The following is a 26,435-nucleotide window of genomic DNA, read 5'->3' on the forward strand; positions in this document are numbered from 1 at the left end:
GTTCATTAGTATATCTCATCATCACCAAGTTCAGTAGTTTATCTCATCATCGCCCAGTTTAATAGTTTATCTCATCATCGCCAAGTTCAGTAGTTTATCTCATCATCGCCAAGTTCAGTAGTTTATCTCATCATCGCCCAGTTCATTAGTATATCTCATCATCGCCCAGTTCAATAGTTTATCTCATCATCGCCCAGTTCAATAGTTTATCTCATCATCGCCCAGTTCAATAGTTTATCTCATCATCACCCAGTTCAATAGTTTATCTCATCATCGCCCAGTTCAATAGTTTATCTCATCATCACCCAGTTCAATAGTTTATCTCATCATCACCCAGTTCAATAGTTTATCTCATCATCACCCAGTTCAATAGTTTATCTCATCATCGCCCAGTTCAATAGTTTATCTCATCATCGCCCAGTTCAATAGTTTATCTCATCATCACCCAGTTCAATAGTTTATCTCATCATCACCCAGTTCAATAGTTTATCTCATCATCGCCCAGTTCAATAGTTTATCTCATCATCGCCCAGTTCATTAGTTTATCTCATCATCGCCCAGTTCAATAGTTTATCTCATCATCGCCCAGTTCATTAGTTTATCTCATCATCGCCCAGTTCATTAGTTTATCTCATCATCGCCCAGTTTAATAGTTTATCTCATCATCGCCCAGTTCAATAGTTTATCTCATCATCACCCAATTCACGAGTTTATCTCATCATCGCCAAGTTCAGTAGTTTATCTCATCATCGCCCAGTTTAATAGTTTATCTCATCATCGCAAAGTTCAGTAGTTTATCTCATCATCGCCCAGTTCATTAGTATATCTCATCATCGCCAAGTTCAGTAGTTTATCTCATCATCGCCCAGTTCATTAGTATATCTCATCATCGCCAAGTTCAGTAGTTTATCTCATCATCGCCAAGTTCAGTAGTTTATCTCATCATCTCCCAGTTCATTAGTATATTTCATCATCGCCAAGTTCAGTAGTTTATCTCATCATCGCCAAGTTCAGTAGTTTATCTCATCATCGCCCAGTTCAATAGTTTATCTCATCATCGCCCAGTTCAATAGTTTATCTCATCATCGCCCAGTTCATTAGTATATCTCATCATCGCCAAGTTCAGTAGTTTATCTCATCATCGCCCAGTTCAATAGTTTATCTCATCATCACCCAGTTCAATAGTTTATCTCATCATCACCCAGTTCAATAGTTTATCTCATCATCACCCAGTTCAATAGTTTATCTCATCATCGCCCAGATCATTAGTATATCTCATCATCGCCAAGTTCAGTAGTTTATCTCATCATCGCCCAGTTCAATAGATTATCTCATCTTCGCCCAGTTCAATAGCTTATCTCATCATTGCTCAGTTCAATAGTTTATCTCATCATCACCCAGTTCAATAGTTTATCTCATCATCACCCAGTTCAATAGTTTATCTCATCATCGCCCAGTTCAATAGTTTATCTCATCATCACCCAGTTCAATAGTTTATCTCATCATCACCCAGTTCAATAGTTTATCTCATCATCACCCAGTTCAATAGTTTATCTCATCATCGCCCAGATCATTAGTATATCTCATCATCGCCAAGTTCAATAGTTTATCTCAACATCACCCAGTTCAATAGTTTATCTCATCATCGCACAGTTCAATAGTTTATCTCATCTTAGCCCAGTTCAATGGTTTATCTCATCATCGCCCAGATTATTAGTATATCTCATCATCGCCAAGTTCAGTAGTTTATCTCATCATCGCCCAGTTCAATAGTTTATCTCATCACCGCCCAGTTCAAAAGTTTATCTCATCATCGCCCAGTTCAATAGATTATCTCATCATCACCCAGTTCAATAGTTTATCTCATCATCACCCAGTTCATTAGTATATCTCATCATCGCCAAGTTCAGTAGTTTATCTCATCATCGCCCAGTTCAATAGTTTCTCTCATCATCGCCCAGTTCAATAGTTTATCTCATCATCGCCCAGTTCATTAGTATATCTCATCATCGCCAAGTTCAGTAGTTTATCTCATCATCGCCCAGTTTAATAGTTTATCTCATCATCGCCCAGTTCAATAGTTTATCTCATCATCACCCAATTCACGAGTTTATCTCATCATCTCCCAGTTCATTAGTATATCTCATCATCGCCAAGTTCAGTAGTTTATCTCATCATCGCCCAGTTCAATAGTTTATCTCATCATCGCCCAGTTCAATAGTTTATCTCATCATCGCCCAGTTTAATAGTTTATCTCATCATCGCCCAGTTCAATAGTTTATCTCATCATCGCCCAGTTCATTAGTATATCTCATCATCGCCAAGTTCAGTAGTTTATCTCATCATCGCCCAGTTCAATAGTTTATCTCATCATCGCCCAGTTCAATAGTTTATCTCATCATCGCCCAGTTCAATAGTTTATCTCATCATCGCCCAGTTCAATAGTTTATCTCATCATCACCCAGTTCAATCGTTTTTCTCATCATCGCCCAGTTCAATAGTTTTTCTCATCATCGCCCAGTTCAATAGTTTATCTCATCATCACCCAGATCAATAGTATATCTCATCATCGCCAAGTTCATTAGTATATCTCATCATCGCCAAGTTCAGTAGTTTATCTCATCATCGCCCAGTTTAATAGTTTATCTCATCATCGCCCAGTTCAATAGTTTATCTCATCATCGCCCAGTTCAATAGTTTATCTCATCATCGCCCAGTTCAATAGTTTATCTCATCATCGCCCAGTTCAATAGTTTATCTCATCATCGCCCAGTTCAATAGTTTATCTGATCATCGCCCATTTCAATAGTTTATCTCATCATCGTCCAGTTCAATAGTTTTTCTCATCATCGCCCAGTTCAATCATTGATCTCATCATCAAACAGTTCAATAGTTTATCTCGTCATCACCCAGTTCAATCATATATCTCATCATTGCCCAGTTCAATAGTTTATCTCATCATCTCCCAGTTCAATAGTTTATCTCATCATCGCCCAGTTCAATAGTTTATCTCATCATCGCCCAGTTCAATAGTTTATCTCATCATCACCCAGTTCAATAGTTTATCTCATCATCGCCCAGTTCAATAGTTTATCTCATCATCACCCAGTTCAATAGTTTATCTCATCATCACCCAGTTCAATAGTTTATCTCATCATCACCCAGTTCAATAGTTTATCTCATTATCTCCCAGTTCAATAGTTTATCTCATCATCACCCAGTTCAATAGTTTATCTCATCATCACCCAGTTCAATAGTTTATCTCATCATCGCCCAGATCATTAGTATATCTCATCATCGCCAAGTTCAGTAGTTTATCTCATCATCGCCCAGTTCAATAGTTTATCTCATCATCGCCCAGATTATTAGTATATCTCATCATCGCCAAGTTCAGTAGTTTATCTCATCATCACCCAGTTCAATAGTTTATCTCATCATCACCCAGATCATTAGTATATCTCATCATCGCCAAGTTCAGTAGTTTATCTCATCATCGCCCAGTTCAATAGTTTATCTCATCATCTCCCAGTTCAATCGTTTTTCTCATCATCGCCCAGTTCAATAATTTTTCTCATCATCGCCCAGTTCATTAGTATATCTCATCATCGCCCAGTTCATTAGTATATCTCATCATCGCCAAGTTCAGTAGTTTATCTCATCATCGCCCAGTTCAATAGTTTATCTCATCATCGCCCAGTTCAATAGTTTATCTCATCATCGCCCAGTTCATTAGTATATCTCATCATCGCCCAGTTCATTAGTATATCTCATCATCGCCAAGTTCAGTAGTTTATCTCATCATCGCCCAGTTCATTAGTATATCTCATCATCGCCAAGTTCAGTAGTTTATCTCATCATCGCCCAGTTCATTAGTATATCTCATCATCGCCCAGTTCAATAGTTTATCTCATCATCACCCAGTTCAATCGTTTTTCTCATCATCGCCCAGTTTAATAGTTTATCTCATCATCGCCCAGTTCAATAGTTTATCTCATCATCGCCCAGTTCATTAGTATATCTCATCATCGCCCAGTTCAATAGTTTATCTCATCATCGCCCAGTTCAATAGTTTATCTCATCATCGCCCAGTTCAATAGTTTATCTCATCATCGCCCAGTTCAATAGTTTATCTCATCATCGCCCAGTTCATTAGTATATCTCATCATCGCCAAGTTCAGTAGTTTATCTCATCATCGCCAAGTTCAGTAGTTTATCTCATCATCTCCCAGTTCATTAGTATATTTCATCATCGCCAAGTTCAGTAGTTTATCTCATCATCGCCCAGTTTAATAGTTTATCTCATCATCGCCCAGTTTAATAGTTTATCTCATCATCGCCCAGTTCAACAGTTTATCTCATCATCGCCCAGTTTAATAGTTTATCTCATCATCGCCCAGTTCAACAGTTTATCTCATCATCGCCCAGTTTAATAGTTTATCTCATCATCGCCCAATTCACGAGTTTATCTCATCATCTCCCAGTTCATTAGTATATCTCATCATTGCCAAGTTCAGTAGTTTATCTCATCATCGCAAAGTTCAGTAGTTTATCTCATCATCGCCCAGTTTAATAGTTTATCTCATCATCGCAAAGTTCAGTAGTTTATCTCATCATCGCCCAGTTCATTAGTATATCTCATCATCGCCAAGTTCAGTAGTTTATCTCATCATCTCCCAGTTCAATAGTTTATCTCATCATCACCCAGTTCAATAGTTTTTCTCATCATCACCCAGATCATTAGTATATCTCATCATCGCCCAGTTCAATAGTTTTTCTCATCATCGCCCAGATCATTAGTATATCTCATCATCGCCAAGTTCAGTAGTTTATCTCATCATCGCCCAGTTCATTAGTATATCTCATCATCGCCCAGTTCACGAGTTTATCTCATCATGTCACAGTTCAATTGTTTATGTCATCATCGCCCTGTTCAATAGTTTATCTCATCATCACCCAGTTCAATAGTTTATCTCATCATCGCCCAGTTCAAAAGTTTATCTCATCATCACCCAGTTCAATAGTTTATCTCATCATCGCCCAGTTCAATAGTTTATCTCATCATCGCCCAGTTTAATAGTTTATCTCATCATCGCCCAGTTTAATAGTTTATCTCATCATCGCCCAGTTCAATAGTTTATCTCATCATCACCCAGTTCAATCGTTTTTCTCATCATCGCCCAGTTCAATAGTTTATCTCATCATCGCCCAGTTCAATAGTTTATCTCATCATCGCCCAGTTCATTAGTATATCTCATCATCGCCAAGTTCAGTAGTTTATCTCATCATCGCCCAGTTCAATAGTTTATCTCATCATCGCCCAGTTCAATAGTTTATCTCATCATCGCCAAGTTCATTAGTATATCTCATCATCGCCCAGTTCAATAGTTTTTCTCATCATCGCCCAGTTCAATAGTTTATCTCATCATCACCCAGATCATTAGTATATCTCATCATCGCCAAGTTCAGTAGTTTATCTCATCATCGCCCAGTTCAATAGTTTTTCTCATCATCGCCCAGTTCATTAGTATATCTCATCATCGCCCAGTTCATTAGTATATCTCATCATCGCCAAGTTCAGTAGTTTATCTCATCATCGCCCAGTTTAATAGTTTATCTCATCATCGCCCAGTTCAATAGTTTATCTCATCATCACCCAATTCACTCTTTCATCTCCTCCTCTTCCCGTTCATCAGTATATCTCATCTTCGACAAGTTCAGTAGTTTATCTCATCATCGCCCAGTTTAATAGTTTATCTCATCATCGCCCAGTTCAACAGTTTATCTCATCATCGCCCAGTTTAATAGTTTATCTCATCATCGCCCAGTTCAACAGTTTATCTCATCATCGCCCAGTTTAATAGTTTATCTCTTCATCGCCAAGTTCAGTAGTTTATCTCATCACCGCCCAGTTCAAAAGTTTATCACATCATCGCCCAGTTCAATAGTTTATCTCATCATCGCCCAGTTCAATAGTTTATCTCATCATCGCCCAGTTCAACAGTTTATCTCATCATCACCCAGTTCAATAGTTTATCTCATCATCGCCCAGTTCATTAGTATATCTCATCATCGCCCAGTTCAATAGTTTATCTCATCATCGCCCAGTTCAATAGTTTATCTCATCATCGCCCAGTTCAATAGTTTATCTCATCATCGCCCAGTTCAATAGTTTATCTCATCATCGCCCAGTTCAATAGTTTATCTCATCATCGCCCAGTTCAATAGTTTATCTCATCATCGCCCAGTTCAATAGTTTATCTCATCATCGCCCAGTTCAATAGTTTATCTCATCATCGCCCAGTTCAATAGTTTATCTCATCATCGCCCAGTTCAATAGTTTATATCACAATCGCCCATTTCAATAGTTTATCTCATCATCGTCCAGTTCAATAGTTTTTCTCATCATCGCCCAGTTCAATCATTGATCTCATCATCAAACAGTTCAATAGTTTATCTCGTCATCACCCAGTTCAATCATATATCTCATCATTGCCCAGTTCAATACTTTATCTCAGCATCGCCCAGTTCAATAGTTTATCTCATCTTCGCCCAGTTCACGACTTTATCTCATCATCGCCCAGTTCTATAGTTTACCTCATAATCACCCAGTTCAATAGTTTGGCTCATCATCGCCCAGTTCAATAGTTTATCTCATCACCACACAGTTAAATAGTTTATCTCATCATCACCCAGTTCAATAGTTTATCTCATCATCACCCAGTTCAATAGTTTATCTCATTATCTCCCAGTTCAATAGTTTATCTCATCATCACCCAGTTCAATAGTTTATCTCATCATCACCCAGTTCAATAGTTTATCTCATCATCGCCCAGATCATTAGTATATCTCGTCATCGCCAAGTTCAGTAGTTTATCTCATCATCGCCCAGTTCAATAGTATATCTCATCATCACCCAGATCATTAGTATATCTCATCATCGCCAAGTTCAGTAGTTTATCTCATCATCGCCCAGTTCAATAGTTTATCTCATCATCTCCCAGTTCAATCGTTTTTCTCATCATCGCCCAGTTCAATAGTTTTTCTCATCATCGCCCAGTTCATTAGTATATTTCATCATCGCCCAGATCATTAGTATATTTCATCATCGCCAATTTCAGTAGTTTATCTCATCATCGCCCAGTTCAATAATTTTTCTCATCATCGCCCAGTTCATTAGTATATCTCATCATCGCCCAGTTCATTAGTATATCTCATCATCGCCAAGTTCAGTAGTTTATCTCATCATCGCCCAGTTCATTAGTATATCTCATCATCGCCCAGTTCACGAGTTTATCTCATCATGTCACAGTTCAATTGTTTATGTCATCATCGCCCTGTTCAATAGTTTATCTCATCATCACCCAGTTCAATAGTTTATCTCATCATCGCCCAGTTCAAAAGTTTATGTCATCATCACCCAGTTCAATAGTTTATCTCATCATCACCCAGTTCAATAGTTTATCTCATCATCACCCAGTTCAATAGTTTATCTCATCATCGCCCAGTTCAAAAGTTTATCTCATCATCGCCCAGTTCAATGGTTTATCTCATCATCACCCAGTACAACAGTTTATCTCATCATCGCCCAGTTTAATAGTTTTTCTCATCATCGCCCAGTTTAATAGTTTTTCTCATCATCGCCCAGATCATTAGTATATCTCATCATCGCCAAGTTCAGTAGTTTATCTCATCATCGCACAGTTCAATAGTTTTTCTCATCATCGCCCAGTTCATTAGTATATCTCATCATCGCCCAGTTCATTAGTATATCTCATCATCGCCAAGTTCAGTAGTTTATCTCATCATCGCCCAGTTCAATAATTTTTCTCATCATCACCCAGTTCATTAGTATATCTCATCATCGCCAAGTTCAGTAGTTTATCTCATCATCGCCCAGTTCAATAGTTTTTCTCATCATCGCCCAGTTCATTAGTATATCTCATCATCGCCCAGTGCATTAGTATATCTCATCATCGCCAAGTTCAGTAGTTTATCTCATCATCGCCCAGTTTAATAGTTTATCTCATCATCGCCCAGTTCAATAGTTTATCTCATCACCACCCAGTTCACGAGTTTATCTCATCATCTCCCAGTTCATTAGTATATCTCATCATCGCCAAGTTCAGTAGTTTATCTCATCATCGCCCAGTTCATTAGTATATCTCTTCATCGCCCAGTTCAATAGTTTATCTCATCATCGCCCAGTTTAATAGTTTATCTCATCATCGCCCAGTTCAACAGTTTATCTCATCATCGCCCAGTTCATTAGTATATCTCATCATCGCCAAGTTCAGTAGTTTATCTCATCATCGCCCAGTTCAATAGTTTCTCTCATCATCGCCCAGTTCAATAGTTTATCTCATCATCGCCCAGTTCACGAGTTTATCTCATCATCTCCCAGTTCAACAGTTTATCTCATCATCACCCAGTTCAATAGTTTATCTCATCATCGCCAAGTTCATTAGTATATCTCATCATCGCCCAGTTCAATAGTTTATCTCACTATGGCCCAGTTCAATAGTATATCTGATCATGGCTAAGTTCAATAGTTTATCTCATCATCGCCCATTTCAATAGTTTATCTCATCATCGCCCAGTTCAATAGTTTATCTCATCATCGCCCAGTTCAATAGTTTATCTCATCATCGCCCAGTTCAATAGTTTATCTCATCATCGCCCAGTTCAATAGTTTATCTCATCATCGCCCAGTTTAATAGTTTATCTCATCATCGCCCAGTTTAATAGTTTATCTCATCATCGCCCAGTTCAACAGTTTATCTCATCATCACCCAGTTCAATAGTTTATCTCATCATCGCCAAGTTCAGTAGTTTATCTCATCATCACCCAGTTCATTAGTATATCTCATCATCGCCAAGTTCAGTAGTTTATCTCATCATCGCCCAGTTCAATAGTTTCTCTCATCATCGCCCAGTTCAATAGTTTATCTCATCATCGCCCAGTTCAATAGTTCCTCTCATCATCGCCCAGTTCATTAGTTTATCTCATCATCGCCCAGTTCACGAGTTTATCTCATCATCTCCAAGTTCAGTAGTTTATCTCATCATCGCCCAGTTCAATAGTTTATCTCATCATCGCCAAGTTCAGTAGTTTATCTCATCATCACCCAGTTCATTAGTATATCTCATCATCGCCAAGTTCAGTAGTTTATCTCATCATCGCCCAGTTCAATAGTTTTTCTCATCATCGCCCAGTTCATTAGTATATCTCATCATCGCCCAGTTCACGAGTTTATCTCATCATCTCCCAGTTCAACAGTTTCTCTCATCATCGCCCAGTTCAATAGTTTATCTCATCATCGCCCAGTTCACGAGTTTATCTCATCATCTCCCAGTTCAACAGTTTCTCTCATCATCGCCCAGTTCAATAGTTTATCTCATCATCGCCCAGTTCACGAGTTTATCTCATCATCTCCCAGTTCAACAGTTTAGCTCATCATCACCCAGTTCAATAGTTTATCTCATCATCGCCAAGTTCAGTAGTTTATCTCATCATCACCCAGTTCATTAGTATATCTCATCATCGCCAAGTTCAGTAGTTTATCTCATCATCGCCCAGTTTAATAGTTTATCTCTTCATCGCCAAGTTCAGTAGTTTATCTCATCATCGCCCAGTTCAATAGTTTAACTCATCACCGCCCAGTTCAATAGATTATCTCATCTCCGCCCAGTTCAATAGCTTATCTCATCATTGCTCAGTTCAATAGTTTATCTCATCATCACCCAGTTCAGTAGTTTATATCAGCATTGCCCAGTTCAATAGTTTATCTCAACATCACCCAGTTCAATAGTTTATCTCATCATCGCACAGTTCAATAGTTTATCTCATCTTAGCCCAGTTCAATGGTTTATCTCATCATCACACAGTTCAACAGTTTATCTCATCATCACCCAGTTCAACAGTTTATCTCATCATCACCCAGTTCAATAGTTTATCTCATCATCACCCAGTTCAATAGTTACCTTATCATCGCCCAGTACAATCGTTTATCTCATCATCGCTCAGTTCAATAGTTTGTCTCGTCATCGCCCAGTTCAATACTTTATCTCATCATCACCCAGTTCAATAGTTTATCTCATCATCGCCCAGTGCAATAGTTTATCTGATCATCGCCCATTTCAATAGTTTATCTCATCACCACACAGTTCAATAGTTTTTCTCATCATCGCCCAGTTCAATCATTGATATCATCATCAAACAGTTCAATAGTTTATCTCGTCATCACCCAGTTCAATCATATATCTCATCAGTAGGGTAAGAATACTGATTCTGGCTCACTTTTCCCCATGTAAATGAATTGGGGATTTTCAGCGATTTATATTTTTTTTCCCTAAAAATAAACCCCCCCTTTTTATCCCAAGGTATATTTATTTGTCTCCCCTTTTAACTTGGAGGTTGAACCTCATTGAATTGAACACCTGGGGGTTGAACAGCTCACTCATTGAACCTATAAAGATTTGTTCATTCTCAAATTCCTTCAATAGTTTAATTTTCTTTGCACAATAATCCCCATCTAAAATATTGACAAACAAAACATTTGAATCTTTATATTTTTTAAGATATCCCTTTTGTGCCATTACGAAATGATAAACTTCTCTTAATGCTCTTGTTTGACCACCTCCTGAGCCACAGGTTATTTTTTGTTAAGCCCCGCCCACTTTTCTTTAAGCCCCGCCCACTTTTGTTAAGCCCCCGCCCACTTTCCACAAGGTATTCAATAAGCCCCGCCCACTTTTCTTTAAGCCCCGCCCACTTTTGCTAAGCTCCGCCCACTTTTGCTAAGCTCCGCTCACTTTTCATAAGGTATTTTTTCTAAGCCACGCCCACTTTTCCTAAGCCCCGCCCACTTTTGCTAAGCTCCGCCCACTTTTCATAAGGTATTTTTTCTAAGCCACGCCCACTTTTCCTAAGCTCCGCCTGCTTTTGCTAAGCCCCGCCCACTCTTACATCATTTCCAGTTCATCTCTGACTCACAAAGAAATCACTAGAAAATTACAGGATGTTATGGTTTTGAAAAATTTCCCAATGAAGGCTTGCCTAGGCTTGCCCAGGGAATTTCCAAAGGAAACCACACCCACCAGTCTTTCTCTATAAAAGCTTCAAACCCAGGCTCCATTTTAAACATTTGTTTTTGCTGGCAATGGTGTTCTGTGTGCTTGTCTCGAACTGTCTGTCTTCTATGGAACTAAACCTTCAAGTTGATGAACTGGATTCAAACCTCTTATCTATTGAGGTAAGATTTTTTATTTTCCTATTTTCAAACTTTGATTGAAGCATACTCATTTAATAATTAAATAACTTAATTAATACATTATTATTTTCTCTCACAGGAAATTGTGTCTGAAATACGAAATGAAAATACTGCTTTTGCTACAACTTGGGGGAAATTGTTGGCTTGGTTGAAGACCTTATGAGCGACCAAGACCTTGAGTGGGATGACTTTGGTGTTCCTTGGAACTCTCTGTCTTGTATGGAACTAAACCTTCAAGTTGATGAACTGGATTCAAACCTCTTATCTATTGAGGTAAGATTTTTTATTTTCCTATTTTCAAACTTTGATTGAAGCATACTCATTTAATAATTAAATAACTTAATTAATACATTATTATTTTCTCTCACAGGAAATTGTGTCTGAAATACGAAATGAAAATACTGCTTTTGCTACAACTTGGGGCGAAATTGTTGGCTTGGTTGAAGACCTTATGAGCGACCAAGACCCACAGAACGAGTTCGTCCTTGATGACCCAACCAAAGAGTTATACCTTGGAGACCAGCAAAATCCTGAAAAAGAGTTTTACAGCAATAGTACTCATTGTGAGTTATCAAGACAATACCCACTGAACAAGTTATACCTTGATGAGCCAGAATACAAGTTTTACCTTGGAGACTCACAAATTTTGAAAAAATCAGTAAATGAGTTCTGCCTTGATGGTTTAAATAACTACCTTGGAGACTCAGGAAAAGGGTTCTGCCAAGATGGTTCTAAATATGGGGCCTACCTTGGAGACTCACAAATTTTGAAAAAATCAGTAAATGAGTTCTGCCTTGATGGTTTAAATAACTACCTTGGAGACTCAGGAAAAGGGTTCTGCCAAGATGGTTCTAAATATGGGGCCTACCTTGGAGACTCACAAATTTTGAAAAAATCAGTAAATGAGTTCTGCCTTGATGGTTTAAATAACTACCTTGGAGACTCAGGAAAAGGGTTCTGCCAAGATGGTTCTAAATATGGGGCCTACCTTGGAGACTCACAAATTTTGAAAAAATCAGTAAATGAGTTCTGCCTTGATGGTTTAAATAACTACCTTGGAGACTCAGGAAAAGGGTTCTGCCAAGATGGTTCTAAATATGGGGCCTACCTTGGAGACTCACAAATTTTGAAAAATCAGTAAATGAGTTATCCTTAAGAGACTTTGTAAGTTGGTTTTACTTTGAATACTTGAAATGTGGGTTCTGGATTGATAACTCACAATGTGATACATATCTTGGAAACTCAACGGGAATGTGGTTATACCTTGAAGACTTGGAAAGTTGGGTTTATGTTGGACACTTGAAACTTTTTTGGGGGCTTTTATTTATTTATTTATTTATTTATTATTATTATTATTTTATTTATTTATATTTTGGAGACTTTTGGAGTTGCTATCACTCTTTGGGATCTAAACCTATCGATGTAGTTCTTTGTCGGATGGTGCTTGATGGGAGCAAGATCAAGAAAGTTCTGGGAAGAAAGTGCAGGCTTACTCCCCCTTTCTACGTCATCAAACCTGAAAGCCTTAAAAGACAGAATTGGAAGAAGAAAAAAAAACGTAAAAATATATATATATATATATATATATATAGGTGGAAATCTCATTTTGAAAAAGACATTGTGTTGGGCGAGGATTGAGTTGGGGTTGAGATTTTTAATGTGAGGGTTGGGGTTGAGATTTTGAATGTGAGGGTTGGGACACACACACATACACATCAACAAACAAAAGTTAAGCCTTGACTATTCAGTTGAGGATTCTGTGTTTGGGGTTCACAGATCTAAGAACGTCCCCCTTGACACACATTATATACTGTTATACACCTCGGACTTGGCCCTCGAGTGTCCACAACGGTGTATAGTAGGAGGGAGTGAAGCGCCAACCTATTGCTCCCATTGCACACACACACACACAAACAAAAGTTAAGCCTTGACTATTCAGTTGAGGATTCTGTGTTTGGGGTTCACAGATCTAAGAACGTCCCCCTTGACCCACATTATATACTGTTATACACCTCGGACTTGGCCCTCGAGTGTCCACAACGGTGTATAGTAGGAGGGAGTGAAGCGCCAACCTATTGCTCCCATTGCACACACACACAAACAAAAGTTAAGCCTTGACTGTTCAGTTGAGGATTCTGTGTTTAGGGTTCACAGATCTAAGAACGTCCCCCTTGACACACATTATATACTGTTATACACCTCGGACTTGACCCTCGAGTGTCCACAAAGGTGTATTATCTGCTTAGTTTTGTCTTTTGTAATTCCTGTGAAAAAAATGTATTGATTCAATGATAACCCAAGAAAGTGTAAGAAACTTGGATGAAAAGAATTTGTTTAAATCATGTTTTTGGTAAAAGATATATTCATCCTACAGTCGAATGTGTCCTAGAATACTATAAAACAAAGGGTTTAGAAAAAACTGCCCAGGTCTGTCATGCAAATGTAGAATTGACCGACCAGATTGTTAAAGTAAATAATGAAACATGTACTCTCTACTCAATATTTGATATAGAGACCATGAAAATATCTTGGATTTTCTTTGCCTCACTCTCAATAATCTTTTTGATAATAATCATCATTTTGATATATCTAGTTAAAATAAGGAAGAACCCTACATTTGTTTTATAGATGCTCTAATTCAAACAGAGCAAAGACAACATAACATAATGTTATACCCTGGATAATTAAATCTCCCAATCGCCTCATTAACTCAAAACTTCTTAACAAAGTCAGGAGAAATAGTGTATACCAAAGAGTAAAAAGTGTGAACCAACAAATGGACAACATTTCAGATTAATTTTTTTTCTTATCTATCCAAACTCTTGTGATTTATTTTTCCCATTCATTTGAAATAATCTAGATGAACACCTACTCAATGAAAAAAGAAAGAATCCATATGAACACCTAGTCAATGAAAAAGAAAGAAAAGAATCCATATGAACACCTACTTATCTAATCAATGAACTGTTAATATTCTAATTGAACACCTACTCAATGAACAGAAAGAAAGAATCCATATGAACACCTAGTTAATGAAAAGAAAGAAAGAATCCATATGAACACCTACTTATCTAATCAATGAAAAGAAAGAAAGAATCCTAATTGAACACCTAATCAATGAACTGTTAATATATTCTAATTGAACACCTACTCATCAAGTCAATGAAAAAGAAAGAAAGAATCCTAATTGAACACCTACTCAATGAACTGTTAATATTCTAATTGAACACCTACTCAATGAACAGAAAGAAAGAATCCATATGAACACCTACCCAATGAAAAAGAAATATTCCAATTGAACACCTACCCAATGAAAAAGAAATATTCTAATTGAACATCTACTCAATGAACTGATAATATATTCTAATTGTACACCTACTTATCTACCCAATGAAAAAGAAATATTCTAATTGAACATCTACTCAATGAACTGATAATATATTCTAATTGTACACCTACTTATCTACTCAATGAAAAAGAAATATTCTAATCAATAAACTGTTAATATTCTAATTGAACACCAAGTCAATGAAAAAGAAAGAAAGAATCCTAATTGAACACCTACTCAATGAACAGCTAAAAATCCATATGAACACCTACCCAATGAAAAAGAAATATTCTAATTGAACACCTACTTATCTACTCAATGAAAAAGAAATATTCTAATCAATGAACTGTTAATATATTCTAATTGAACACCTACTCAATGAACAGAAAGAAAGAATCACAATTGAACATCTACTTATCTAATCAATGAACTGTTAATATTCCAATTGAACACCTAGTTAATGAACTGTTAATATATTCTAATTGAACACCTAGTTAATGTACAGAAAGAATCCATATGAACACCTACTCAATGAAAAAGAAATATTCTAATCAATGTACAGAAAGAAAGAATCCTAATTGAACATCTACTCATCTAATCAATGAAAAGAAAGAAAGAATCACAATTGAACATCTACTCATCTAATCAATGAAAAGAAAGAAAGAATCCTAATTGAACACCTAATCAATGAACTGTTAATATATTCTAATTGAACACCAAGTCAATGAAAAAGAAAGAAAGAATCCATATGAACACCTAGTTAATGTACAGAAAGAAAGAATCCATATGAACACCTACCCAATGAAAAAGAAATATTCCAATCAATGAACTGTTAATATTCCAATTGAACACCTAGTTAATGAACTGTTAATATATTCTAATTGAACACCTACTTATCTACTCAATGAAAAAGAAATATTCTAATCAATGAACTGTTAATATATTCTAATTGAACACCTACTCAATGAACAGAAAGAAAAGAATCCTAATTGAACACCTACTCAATGAACTGTTAATATTCTAATTGAACACCTACTCAATGAACTGTTAATATTCTAATTGAACACCTAGTTAATGAACAGCTAAAAATCAAGATGAACACCTAGTTAATGTACAGAAAGAAAGAATCCATATGAACACCTACCCAATGAAAAAAGAAAAAATCTAACCAAGATGAACACCTAGTTAATGTACAGAAAGAATCCATATGAACACCTACCCAATGAAAAAGAAATAATCTAATCAATGTACAGAAAGAAAGAATCAAGATGAACACCAAGTCAATGAAAAAGAAAGAAAAGAATCAAGATGAACACCTACTAATCAAGTCAATGAAAAAGAAAGAAAGAATCCATATGAACACCTACCCAATGAAAAAGAAAAAATCTAACCAAGATGAACACCTAGTTAATGTACAGAAAGAATCCATATGAACACCTACCCAATGAAAAAGAAATAATCTAATCAATGTACAGAAAGAAAGAATCCATATGAACAGCTAAAAATCAAGTCAATGAAAAAGAAAGAAAAGAATCAAGATGAACACCTAGTTAATGTACAGAAAGAAAGAATCCATATGAACACCTACTCAATGAACAGCTAAAAATCAAGATGAACACCTACTCAATGAACAGCTAAAAATCAAGATGAACACCTACTCAATGAACAGCTAAAAATCAAGTCAATGAAAAAGAAAGAAAAGAATCAAGATGAACACCTAGTCAATGAACAGCTAAAAATCAAGATGAACACCTACTCAATGAACAGCTAAAAATCAAGTCAATGAAAAAGAAAGAAAAGAATCAAGATGAACACCTAGTCAATGAACAGCTAAAAATCAAGATGAACACCTACTCAATGAACAGCTAAAAATCAAGTCAATGAAAAAGAAAGAAAAGAATCAAGATGAACACCTACTCAATGAACAGCTAAAAATCAAGTCAATGAAAAAGAAAGAAAAGAATCAAGATGAACACCTAGTCAATGAACAGCTAAAAATCAAGATGAACACCTACTCAATGAACAGCTAAAAATCAAGTCAATGAAAAAGAAAGAAAAGAATCAAGATGAACACCTACTCAATGAAAAGAAAGAACCCAATGAATACCTTTCTTTTCCCTCATATCTATTTACTTTTTCTTGTTAAAAAAGCTTTTTTTCCTAAATAATTCACGTTTTTATCAAGAAAATATAAGCTAAAAATAAAAAGTGAATTCACCAATTTTTTGGTTTTAATTAAAAAATTGGTGAATTCACTTTTTATTTTTAGCTTATATTTTCTTGATAAAAACGTGAATTATTTAGGAAAAAAAGCTTTTTTAACAAGAAAAAGTAAATAGATATGAGGGAAAAGAAAGGTATTCATTGGGTTCTTTCTTTTCATTGAGTAGGTGTTCATCTTGATGCTTTTCTTTCTTTTTCATTGACTTGATTTTTAGCTGTTCATTGAGTAGGTGTTCATCTTGATTTTTAGCTGTTCATTGACTAGGTGTTCATCTTGATTCTTTTCTTTCTTTTTCATTGACTTGATTTTTAGCTGTTCATTGAGTAGGTGTTCATCTTGATTTTTAGCTGTTCATTGACTAGGTGTTCATCTTGATTCTTTTCTTTCTTTTTCATTGACTTGATTTTTAGCTGTTCATTGAGTAGGTGTTCATCTTGATTTTTAGCTGTTCATTGACTAGGTGTTCATCTTGATTCTTTTCTTTCTTTTTCATTGACTTGATTTTTAGCTGTTCATTGAGTAGGTGTTCATCTTGATTCTTTTCTTTCTTTTTCATTGACTTGATTTTTAGCTGTTCATTGAGTAGGTGTTCATCTTGATTTTTAGCTGTTCATTGAGTAGGTGTTCATCTTGATTTTTAGCTGTTCATTGAGTAGGTGTTCATATGGATTCTTTCTTTCTGTACATTAACTAGGTGTTCATCTTGATTCTTTTCTTTCTTTTTCATTGACTTGATTTTTAGCTGTTCATATGGATTCTTTCTTTCTGTACATTGATTAGATTATTTCTTTTTCATTGGGTAGGTGTTCATATGGATTCTTTCTGTACATTAACTAGGTGTTCATCTTGGTTAGATTTTTTCTTTTTCATTGGGTAGGTGTTCATATGGATTCTTTCTTTCTTTTTCATTGACTTGATTAGTAGGTGTTCATCTTGATTCTTTTCTTTCTTTTTCATTGACTTGGTGTTCATCTTGATTCTTTCTTTCTGTACATTGATTAGATTATTTCTTTTTCATTGGGTAGGTGTTCATATGGATTCTTTCTGTACATTAACTAGGTGTTCATCTTGGTTAGATTTTTTCTTTTTCATTGGGTAGGTGTTCATATGGATTCTTTCTTTCTGTACATTAACTAGGTGTTCATCTTGATTTTTAGCTGTTCATTAACTAGGTGTTCAATTAGAATATTAACAGTTCATTGAGTAGGTGTTCAATTAGAATATATTAACAGTTCATTGAGTAGGTGTTCAATTAGGATTCTTTTCTTTCTGTTCATTGAGTAGGTGTTCAATTAGAATATATTAACAGTTCATTGATTAGAATATTTCTTTTTCATTGAGTAGATAAGTAGGTGTTCAATTAGAATATATTAACAGTTCATTAACTAGGTGTTCAATTGGAATATTAACAGTTCATTGATTGGAATATTTCTTTTTCATTGGGTAGGTGTTCATATGGATTCTTTCTTTCTGTACATTAACTAGGTGTTCATATGGATTCTTTCTTTCTTTTTCATTGACTTGGTGTTCAATTAGAATATATTAACAGTTCATTGATTAGGTGTTCAATTAGGATTCTTTCTTTCTTTTCATTGATTAGATGAGTAGATGTTCAATTGTGATTCTTTCTTTCTTTTCATTGATTAGATGAGTAGATGTTCAATTAGGATTCTTTCTTTCTGTACATTGATTAGATTATTTCTTTTTCATTGAGTAGGTGTTCATATGGATTCTTTCTGTACATTAACTAGGTGTTCAATTAGAATATATTAACAGTTCATTAACTAGGTGTTCAATTGGAATATTAACAGTTCATTGATTAGATAAGTAGATGTTCAATTGTGATTCTTTCTTTCTGTTCATTGAGTAGGTGTTCAATTAGAATATTAACAGTTCATTGATTAGAATATTTCTTTTTCATTAACTAGGTGTTCATATGGATTCTTTCTTTCTTTTTCATTGACTTGGTGTTCAATTAGGATTCTTTCTTTCTTTTCATTGATTAGATGAGTAGATGTTCAATTGTGATTCTTTCTTTCTTTTCATTGATTAGATGAGTAGATGTTCAATTAGGATTCTTTCTTTCTGTACATTGATTAGAATATTTCTTTTTCATTGAGTAGGTGTTCATATGGATTCTTTCTGTACATTAACTAGGTGTTCAATTTGAATATATTAACAGTTCATTAACTAGGTGTTCAATTGGAATATTAACAGTTCATTGATTAGATAAGTAGATGTTCAATTGTGATTCTTTCTTTCTGTTCATTGAGTAGGTGTTCATATGGATTCTTTCTTTTTTCATTGGGTAGGTGTTCATCTTGATTTTTAGCTGTTCATTAACTAGGTGTTCATCTTGATTTTTAGCTGTTCATTAACTAGGTGTTCATATGGATTCTTTTCTTTCTTTTTCATTGACTTGATTAGTAGGTGTTCATCTTGATTCTTTTCTTTCTGTTCATTGAGTAGGTGTTCAATTGGAATATATTAACAGTTCATTGATTAGATAAGTAGGTGTTCATATGGATTCTTTTCTTTCTTTTTCATTGAGTAGGTGTTCAATTAGAATATTAACAGTTCATTGATTAGATAAGTAGATGTTCAATTGTGATTCTTTCTTTCTGTTCATTGAGTAGGTGTTCAATTAGAATATATTAACAGTTCATTGATTAGAATATTTCTTTTTCATTGAGTAGATAAGTAGGTGTTCAATTAGAATATTTCTTTTTCATTGGGTAGGTGTTCATATGGATTTTTAGCTGTTCATTGAGTAGGTGTTCAATTAGGATTCTTTCTTTCTTTTTCATTGACTTGGTGTTCAATTAGAATATTAACAGTTTATTGATTAGAATATTTCTTTTTCATTGAGTAGATAAGTAGGTGTACAATTAGAATATATTATCAGTTCATTGAGTAGATGTTCAATTAGAATATTTCTTTTTCATTGGGTAGATAAGTAGGTGTACAATTAGAATATATTATCAGTTCATTGAGTAGATGTTCAATTAGAATATTTCTTTTTCATTGGGTAGGTGTTCAATTGGAATATTTCTTTTTCATTGGGTAGGTGTTCATATGGATTCTTTCTTTCTGTTCATTGAGTAGGTGTTCAATTAGAATATTAACAGTTCATTGAGTAGGTGTTCAATTAGGATTCTTTCTTTCTTTTTCATTGACTTGATGAGTAGGTGTTCAATTAGAATATATTAACAGTTCATTGATTAGGTGTTCAATTAGGATTCTTTCTTTCTTTTCATTGATTAGATAAGTAGGTGTTCATATGGATTCTTTCTTTCTTTTCATTAACTAGGTGTTCATATGGATTCTTTCTTTCTGTTCATTGAGTAGGTGTTCAATTAGAATATTAACAGTTCATTGATTAGATAAGTAGGTGTTCATATGGATTCTTTTCTTTCTTTTTCATTGACTAGGTGTTCATATGGATTCTTTCTTTTTCATTGAGTAGGTGTTCATCTAGATTATTTCAAATGAATGGGAAAAATAAATCACAAGAGTTTGGATAGATAAGAAAAAAAATTAATCTGAAATGTTGTCCATTTGTTGGTTCACACTTTTTACTCTTTGGTATACACTATTTCTCCTGACTATGTTAAGAAGTTTTGAGTTAATGAGGCGATTGGGAGATTTAATTATCCAGGGTATAACATTATGTTATGTTGTCTTTGCTCTGTTTGAATTAGAGCATCTATAAAACAAATGTAGGGTTCTTCCTTATTTTAACTAGATATATCAAAATGATGATTATTATCAAAAAGATTATTGAGAGTGAGGCAAAGAAAATCCAAGATATTTTCATGGTCTCTATATCAAATATTGAGTAGAGAGTACATGTTTCATTATTTACTTTAACAATCTGGTCGGTCAATTCTACATTTGCATGACAGACCTGGGCAGTTTTTTCTAAACCCTTTGTTTTATAGTATTCTAGGACACATTCGACTGTAGGATGAATATATCTTTTACCAAAAACATGATTTAAACAAATTCTTTTCATCCAAGTTTCTTACACTTTCTTGGGTTATCATTGAATCAATACATTTTTTTCACAGGAATTACAAAAGACAAAACTAAGCAGATAATACACCTTTGTGGACACTCGAGGGTCAAGTCCGAGGTGTATAACAGTATATAATGTGTGTCAAGGGGGACGTTCTTAGATCTGTGAACCCTAAACACAGAATCCTCAACTGAATAGTCAAGGCTTAACTTTTGTTTGTGTGTGTGTGCAATGGGAGCAATAGGTTGGCGCTTCGCTCCCTCCTACTATACACCGTTGTGGACACTCGAGGGCCAAGTCCGAGGTGTATAACAGTATATAATGTGTGTCAAGGGGGACGTTCTTAGATCTGTGAACCCCAAACACAGAATCCTCAACTGAATAGTCAAGGCTTAACTTTTGTTTGTGTGTGTGTGTGTGTGCAATGGGAGCAATAGGTTGGCGCTTCACTCCCTCCTACTATACACCGTTGTGGACACTCGAGGGCCAAGTCCGAGGTGTATAACAGTATATAATGTGTGTCAAGGGGGACGTTCTTAGATCTGTGAACCCCAAACACAGAATCCTCAACTGAATAGTCAAGGCTTAACTTTTGTTTGTTGATGTGTATGTGTGTGTGTCCCAACCCTCACATTCAAAATCTCAACCCCAACCCTCACATTCAAAATCTCAACCCCAACTCAATCCTCGCCCAACACAATGTCTTTTTCAAAATGAGATTTCCACCTATATATATATATATTTTTACGTTTTTTTTTTCTTCTTCCAATTCTGTCTTTTAAGGCTTTCAGGTTTGATGACGTAGAAAGGGGGAGTAAGCCTGCACTTTCTTCCCAGAACTTTCTTGATCTTGCTCCCATCAAGCACCATCCGACAAAGAACTACATCGATAGGTTTAGATCCCAAAGAGTGATAGCAACTCCAAAAGTCTCCAAAATATAAATAAATAAAATAATAATAATAATAAATAAATAAATAAATAAATAAAAGCCCCCAAAAAAGTTTCAAGTGTCCAACATAAACCCAACTTTCCAAGTCTTCAAGGTATAACCACATTCCCGTTGAGTTTCCAAGATATGTATCACATTGTGAGTTATCAATCCAGAACCCACATTTCAAGTATTCAAAGTAAAACCAACTTACAAAGTCTCTTAAGGATAACTCATTTACTGATTTTTTCAAAATTTGTGAGTCTCCAAGGTAGGCCCCATATTTAGAACCATCTTGGCAGAACCCTTTTCCTGAGTCTCCAAGGTAGTTATTTAAACCATCAAGGCAGAACTCATTTACTGATTTTTTCAAAATTTGTGAGTCTCCAAGGTAGGCCCCATATTTAGAACCATCTTGGCAGAACCCTTTTCCTGAGTCTCCAAGGTAGTTATTTAAACCATCAAGGCAGAACTCATTTACTGATTTTTTCAAAATTTGTGAGTCTCCAAGGTAGGCCCCATATTTAGAACCATCTTGGCAGAACCCTTTTCCTGAGTCTCCAAGGTAGTTATTTAAACCATCAAGGCAGAACTCATTTACTGATTTTTCAAAATTTGTGAGTCTCCAAGGTAGGCCCCATATTTAGAACCATCTTGGCAGAACCCTTTTCCTGAGTCTCCAAGGTAGTTATTTAAACCATCAAGGCAGAACTCATTTACTGATTTTTTCAAAATTTGTGAGTCTCCAAGGTAAAACTTGTATTCTGGCTCATCAAGGTATAACTTGTTCAGTGGGTATTGTCTTGATAACTCACAATGAGTACTATTGCTGTAAAACTCTTTTTCAGGATTTTGCTGGTCTCCAAGGTATAACTCTTTGGTTGGGTCATCAAGGACGAACTCGTTCTGTGGGTCTTGGTCGCTCATAAGGTCTTCAACCAAGCCAACAATTTCGCCCCAAGTTGTAGCAAAAGCAGTATTTTCATTTCGTATTTCAGACACAATTTCCTGTGAGAGAAAATAATAATGTATTAATTAAGTTATTTAATTATTAAATGAGTATGCTTCAATCAAAGTTTGCAAATAGGAAAATAAAAAATCTTACCTCAATAGATAAGAGGTTTGAATCCAGTTCATCAACTTGAAGGTTTAGTTCCATACAAGACAGAGAGTTCCAAGGAACACCAAAGTCATCCCACTCAAGGTCTTGGTCGCTCATAAGGTCTTCAACCAAGCCAACAATTTCCCCCAAGTTGTAGCAAAAGCAGTATTTTCATTTCGTATTTCAGACACAATTTCCTGTGAGAGAAAATAATAATGTATTAATTAAGTTATTTAATTATTAAATGAGTATGCTTCAATCAAAGTTTGAAAATAGGAAAATAAAAAATCTTACCTCAATAGATAAGAGGTTTGAATCCAGTTCATCAACTTGAAGGTTTAGTTCCATAGAAGACAGACAGTTCGAGACAAGCACACAGAACACCATTGCCAGCAAAAACAAATGTTTAAAATGGAGCCTGGGTTTGAAGCTTTTATAGAGAAAGACTGGTGGGTGTGGTTTCCTTTGGAAATTCCCTGGGCAAGCCTAGGCAAGCCTTCATTGGGAAATTTTTCAAAACCATAACATCCTGTAATTTTCTAGTGATTTCTTTGTGAGTCAGAGATGAACTGGAAATGATGTAAGAGTGGGCGGGGCTTAGCAAAAGTAGGCGGAGCTTAGGAAAAGTGGGCGTGGCTTAGAAAAAAATACCTTATGAAAAGTGGGCGGAGCTTAGCAAAAGTGGGCGGGGCTTAGGAAAAGTGGGCGTGGCTTAGAAAAAATACCTTATGAAAAGTGAGCGGAGCTTAGCAAAAGTGGGCGGAGCTTAGCAAAAGTGGGCGGGGCTTAAAGAAAAGTGGGCGGGGCTTATTGAATACCTTGTGGAAAGTGGGCGGGGGCTTAACAAAAGTGGGCGGGGCTTAAAGAAAAGCGGGCGGGGCTTAACAAAAAATAACCTGTGGCTCAGGAGGTGGTCAAACAAGAGCATTAAGAGAAGTTTATCATTTCGTAATGGCACAAAAGGGATATCTTAAAAAATATAAAGATTCAAATGTTTTGTTTGTCAATATTTTAGATGGGGATTATTGTGCAAAGAAAATTAAACTATTGAAGGAATTTGAGAATGAACAAATCTTTATAGGTTCAATGAGTGAGCTGTTCAACCCCCAGGTGTTCAATTCAATGAGGTTCAACCTCCAAGTTAAAAGGGGAGACAAATAAATATACCTTGGGATAAAAAGGGGGGGTTTATTTTTAGGGAAAAAAAATATAAATCGCTGAAAATCCCCAATTCATTTACATGGGGAAAAGTGAGCCAGAATCAGTATTCTTACCCTACTCTCATCATTGCCCAGTTCAATACTTTATCTCAGCATCGCCCAGTTCAATAGTTTATCTCATCTTCGCCCAGTTCACTACTTTATCTCATCATCGCCCAGTTCTATAGTTTACCTCATAATCACCCAGTTCAATAGTTTGGCTCATCATCACCCATTTCAATAGTTTATCACATCAACGCCCAGTTCAAGAGTTTATGTCATCATAACCCAGTTCAATAGTTTATCTCATCATCACCCAGTTCAATAGTTTATCTCATCACCACACAGTTCAATAGTTTATCTCATGATTGCCCAGTTCAATTGTTTATGTTATCATCGCCCATTTCAATAGTTTATCTCATGATCGCCCAGTTCAATTGTTTATCTCATCATCGCCCAGTTCAATAGTTTATCTCTTCATCGCCCAGTTCAATTGTTTATCTCATCATCGCCCAGTTCAATAGCTTATGTCATCTTCACCCAGCTCAATAGTTGATCTCATCATCACCCAGTTCAATAGTTTATCTCATCATCGCCCATTTCAATAGTTTATCTCATCATCGCCCAGTTCAATAGTTTATCTCATCATCGCCCAGTTCAATAGTTTATCTCATCATCGCCCAGTTCAATAGTTTATCTCATCATCGCCCAGTTCAATAGTTTATCTCATCATCGCCCAGTTCAATAGTTTATCTCATCATCGCCCAGTTCAATAGTTTATCTCATCATCGCCCAGTTCAATAGTTTATCTCATTGTCATGGTCTAAAAAGCTTGTTTTCGGGTAATTTGAGCATTTTTTTTTGCTCGAATGTGAAGTTAAATACTCACTATTTCAATGAAATCACACGTATTCGCTTCAGAATAGTAATGCAGAACAAAAAGATGAGTCAGACAATGCTTTTGTTTGTTACAAAAAAGCTTGTGTTAGGGTAATTTGAGCATTTTTGGCGCGAATTTGAAGCTAAAATACTCACTATTTCAATGAAATCACACGTTTTCGCTTCAGAATAGTGATGCAGAACAAAAAGTGGAGTCAGACAATGCTTTTGTTTGGTTTAAAAAGCTTGTCTTCGGGTAATTTGAGCATCTTTTTGTGCAAATTTGAAGCGAAAATACTCACTATTTCAATGAAATCACACGTTTTCGCTTCAGACTGGTGATGCAGAACAAAAAGTTGAGTCAGACAATGCTTTTGTTCGGTTTAAAAAGCTTGTTTTAGGGTAATTTGAGCATCTTTATTGCACGAATTTGAAGCTAAAATACTCACTATTTCAATGAAATCACACGTTTTCGCTTCAGACGAGTGATGCACAACAAAAAGTTGAGTCAGACTTCTTTTGTTTGGTTCAAAAAGCTTGTTTTAGTGTAATTTCAGCATTTTTTGCGCGAATTTGAAGCTAAAATACTCCCGATTTCAACAAAATCACACGTTTTCGCTTCAGAATGGTGATGCAGAGTAAAAAGTTGAGTCAGGCAATGCTTTTGTTTGGTTTAAAAAGCTTGTTTTGGGTAATTTGAGCATTTTTTGAGCGAATTTGAAGCTAAAATACTCACTATTTCAATGAAATCACGTTTTCGCTTCATAATAGTGATGCCGAACAAAAAGTTGAGTCAGACAATGCTTTGTTTGGTTTAAATAGCTTGTTGTAGGGTAATTTGAGCATTTTTTTTGCGCGAATTTGAAGCTAAAATACTCACTATTTCAATGAAATCACACGTTTTCGCTTCAGAATAGTGATGCAGAACAAAAAGTTGAGTCAGACAATGCTTTTGTTATGTTTAAAAAGCTTGTTTTCGGGTAACTTGAGCATTTTTTGGCGAATTTGAAGCTAAAATATTCACTATTTCAATGAAATAACACGATTTCGCTTCAGAATCGTGATGCATAACAAAAAGTTGTCAGACAATGCTTTTGTTTGGTTTAAAATCCTTGTTTTTCGTGTAATGTCAGCATTTTGTTGCCCGAATTTGAAGCTAAAATAAGCAAGTAGGAGACAAAATTTAAACAACAGGTGTTTTTATTTAAACAACATCTACCTTGAGATGGTTCTTGTTGCTGTTTTGGCACTCCCCCCCCCCCCCCAGAAAATGGCGTCACGCTGCAGAGAAAGTCGTTAGCTGTCGCTTCCCATGTTATGGCCATCTATTTACCAACCAATGACATGACACGTTGCTGCGTAGGCGTGGCTGCGTAGGCCGGTGCGCGGCCAGCCGACGATGACGTCATGGGTCGTGCCAGTTTCATGGCAAACAAAGACAGGGAGGTAAACATGATTCCAATTTGGATTTTAATTAACTCTGTAT

The 26,435-nt window shown here is 35.8% G+C and overlaps 1 long non-coding RNA gene across 4 annotated transcripts in view; it reads left to right on the forward strand.

The window, feature by feature from the left end:
* LOC147026210 (uncharacterized) overlaps positions 1 to 26,435 on the forward strand; it is a 190,655-nt gene that overhangs the window by 110,726 nt on the left and 53,494 nt on the right. The gene's annotated exons all lie outside the window — the stretch shown is intronic.

Source organism: Eptatretus burgeri, chromosome 5 (genome assembly GCF_056783735.1).
Source record: "Eptatretus burgeri isolate ZD-2024b chromosome 5, Ebu_testis_v1, whole genome shotgun sequence".
NCBI lineage: Eukaryota > Metazoa > Chordata > Myxini > Myxiniformes > Myxinidae > Eptatretus > Eptatretus burgeri.